General features: G+C 36.1%; 2 protein-coding genes across 4 annotated transcripts in view; one reads left to right on the forward strand and one right to left on the reverse strand.

Moving 5' to 3' along the window:
• Positions 1–3,628, forward strand: part of PEPD (peptidase D) — an 873,572-nt gene that overhangs the window by 61,827 nt on the left and 808,117 nt on the right. The gene's annotated exons all lie outside the window — the stretch shown is intronic.
• The window catches only part of LSM14A (LSM14A mRNA processing body assembly factor), a 59,415-nt gene that overhangs the window by 54,024 nt on the left and 1,763 nt on the right, over positions 1–3,628 (reverse strand). The gene's annotated exons all lie outside the window — the stretch shown is intronic.

A 3,628-nucleotide genomic window follows, 5' to 3' on the forward strand; every position in this document is an offset into this window, starting at 1 on the left:
CACATCAAATGTAAATAGTCCAAACTTTCAAGAGTAGTTCATAGTTCCAGATACATTTAAATTATAATATCCAAGCCCTACATTATAATATGGACCGTATAAACCAAGTGAATCCCTTACTAAATGTAAAGCTCTGAACATCTCACATTGTACACAAAATCAATTTCAGATGCATTATAAACCTCAATGTGAAAAAGCAAAGCACAAAAAGGTTTAAAGATAATCAAAGTATCTCCATGATGTTTAAAAAAAAAAAAACACTAGCCATAAAAAATTGATGAACATGTTTACATTAAAACGAAGAACTTCTGTTCATTAAAAGAAACTACTAAGTGGGAAAAAAAGTTTGCGATATATACATCCAACAAAGGATATATATTCAGAATACAAAACTCTAGAAAAAGACGTGTTTCAATTTAAAAAAGGCAAAAGATTTCAAAGACACTTCATGAAAAATGAAATCCAAAGACCCAGATATGAAAAGGTGCCTCATTTAGTGATGAGGGAAATGATTAAAACTAAATACAACTATATACCCACCAGGATTGGCTAGAATTGAAATATATGATACTAAGTATGGTTGTTGGTAAGGGATATGAAACAAGAACTCTTACATACTAATAAATGAACTAAAAACCAGTAAACAACTACTTTGGAAAACTACCTGGCATTACCTGATAAAGACAAACATTCCCCATGTTCTTGCAATTCAAGTTCTAAGTATATAACCTCAAGAAAACTACATAAACATGCATCAGTGCACTTAAACAGAAATGTTCATAAAAGCACTGTTTATAATAGCCCCAAACTGCAAACAATCTAAATGCAATACCCAAAACAATGGCAGAAGGAATAAACTTGTGTTATAGTCATGATGGAATACTATGAAACAATAAAAGCTAAAAATAAAATATATACAAGATAATCTTATTTACATAAAGTTAAAAAATGGGCAAAATTAAACTCTATTTAGAGATGTAAACTTACATGGTAAAACTATAAATGTCAGAAAAACATTTATATCTAGCTTAAATTAAGATGGTGATAGTTGTGATGGAAAAATATAGGTGGTGCGAGGCTTCTGGGATGCTGGCAATGTCTGTCTTGCCCTGGGTGATAGTTACAAAGATGTTTGTTTAAAAATATTTCATTTTTGGCCGGGCGCGGTGGCTCACGCCTGTAATCCCAGCACTTTGGAAGGCCGAGGCGGGCGGATCACAAGGTCAGGAGATCAAGACCATGGTGAAACCCCGTCTCTACTAAAAATAGAAAAAAATTAGCCGGGCGCAGTGGCGGGCGCCTGTAGTCCCAGCTACTCGGGAGGCTGAGGCCGGAGAATGGCGTGAACCCGGGAGGCGGAGCTTGCAGTGAGCCGAGATTGCGCCACTGCACTCCAGCCTGGGTGACAGAGCGAGACTCCGTCTCAAAAAAAAAAAAAAAAAAAAAAAAAATTTCATTTTTATTTTATGTATCTTTTCAGCCTGTGTAGTTAGGTTTCACAATAACACTCTCCCCGATAAATTAAAAAAAAAAAAAAGTTCAAAAAAGAATTCTAAGAATGTTACTCAAAGAGATTAACTCTTAATCCATAGTTTAAAAAGAGGAACAGGGATCTCTACATCCAAATACACGCTGTATTATAAATTATACCAATAAACTTTTGGCTTTAGGCTGGGTGCAGTGCCTCACGGCTGTAATCCCAACACTTTGGGAGCCAAGGTGGGTGGATCATTTCAGGTCAGCAGTTTGAGACCAGCCTGGCCAACATGGTGAAACCCCATCTCTACTAAAAATACAAAAATTAGCCAGCTGTGGTGGGCGCCTATAGTCCCAGCTACTTGGGAGGCTGTGGCAGGAGAATTGCTTGAACCCTGGAGGTGGAGGCTGCAGTGAACCGAGATCGTGCCACTGCATTCCAGCCTGGGCAAGAGCAAGACTCTGCCTCAAAACGACAACGACAACGACAACAACAACAACAACAACAAAAAACACAAACAAAACAAAACAAATGAAAACACCTTTGGCTTTACTATTTTAGACTACCATTCTTCATTCAAATTTTGAAATGGAAGGTGAAATTTTCTGATATCGAATTACTCGACCAGTCATGTAAATTTAAAATTTTTAAGACTGAACTCCTCGCTTCTAATCTTGAAATCTGTAATAAGTGTCCAGTATTGACTAGACAGTTATAATGTAGTTTTTGATTAGATAATATGTAGAATAATATATAAAGGTTGGATAATGTCAGTTTTTGCAAGCATAATCAAATTCCCCAAACCTGTTACATGTTTAACTCATGTTGCTTAAGAAAAAGCAGCTGGGTACAGTGGCTCATGCCTGTAATCCCAGCATTTTAGGAGGCCGAGGCAGGGGGATCACTTGAGGTCAAGAATTCAAGACCAGCCTGGCCAATATGGTGAAAGCCTGTCTCAACTAAAAAATACAAAAATTAGCCAGGCGTGATGGCACGCACCAGTAATCCCAGCTACTCAGGAGGCTGAGGCAGGAGAATTGCTTGAACTTGGGAGGTAGAGGTTACAGGGAGCCAGGATTGCGCCACTGCACTGTGGCCTGGGCAACAGAGTGAGACTCCATCTCAAAAAAAAAAAAAAAAAAGCATATAATGATGTGGAATGAAATATCAAAGGCATGAATACAAACGTAAATTCAATGATTAAAAATTTTTTTTCACTGCTATATTCAAATATTTATCAAGTCATGACACGAAGAACAAATTTGTATTTTATGTCATATGAATTTAACTATTACAGACTAATGAAATACTGACTCCAAAAGCTGCTGAAAAGTTTTTAAAATGTGGGTTGTTAAAATGTAGACTTTTGGGGTTCCTGCATAAAAGGATATGTTCATAGTTTTTAAAAAATAACAAAAATACTCTAAAAATTTTCAAATGTATGTTTTTTTTCTTTGTGAGGAATAAAGGTAACACAGCCAACTTATTGAGTCACTGAGCTGGCAAGACACCTTTCAATTCAGATTAGGTAAAGCAATACTTTAAAAAATGTATTAAACCACTTTAATGAGAAATTATTTTCAACCCATATCTGGCTCTCACCCAGCACTTTTCATAATTTCATAAAGACAGGCTTTTTTTTTATAATTGCATAAAGCCAGAAAAACACTATACAGCTAAATAACTATTATATAAAAAATATAAAAATAAATTCAAAATAAGGCCAAGCAAAAACTAAGTTACTTAAGAAACATCACTGGGAAAGTCTTAAAGACCAAATACCATCATGCATCCTATAGTGGATTTCTAAAAAGACACTGAAGCGCTAAGTCTACAGGTGTTTTTATGAGGTAATGTGTCATAATACAATGTTTCGCAAGGTAAAGAGGGAAATGTGGGGGTACTCCCTGGTTTTTCATACTACTTTTAAAATTAGACTTGGTGATTTTAAAAAGTGTATAATTCAATGATCTTCAGCAAATTTGCAGAGCTGTGAAACTATCACCATCTTGTACTACTCCTTTATGGTGTACAGTTCTAAAACATCAAAAGGTTCCCTACTCAGGTATAAGATTTGTCCCAACGCCAGGGCTAGTAAAAAGATTTACCTGAGGCTGGGTGCGGTGGCTCACGCCTGTAATCCCAGCACTT

This window comes from Macaca thibetana, chromosome 19 (genome assembly GCF_024542745.1).
Source record: "Macaca thibetana thibetana isolate TM-01 chromosome 19, ASM2454274v1, whole genome shotgun sequence".
Lineage (NCBI taxonomy): Eukaryota > Metazoa > Chordata > Mammalia > Primates > Cercopithecidae > Macaca > Macaca thibetana.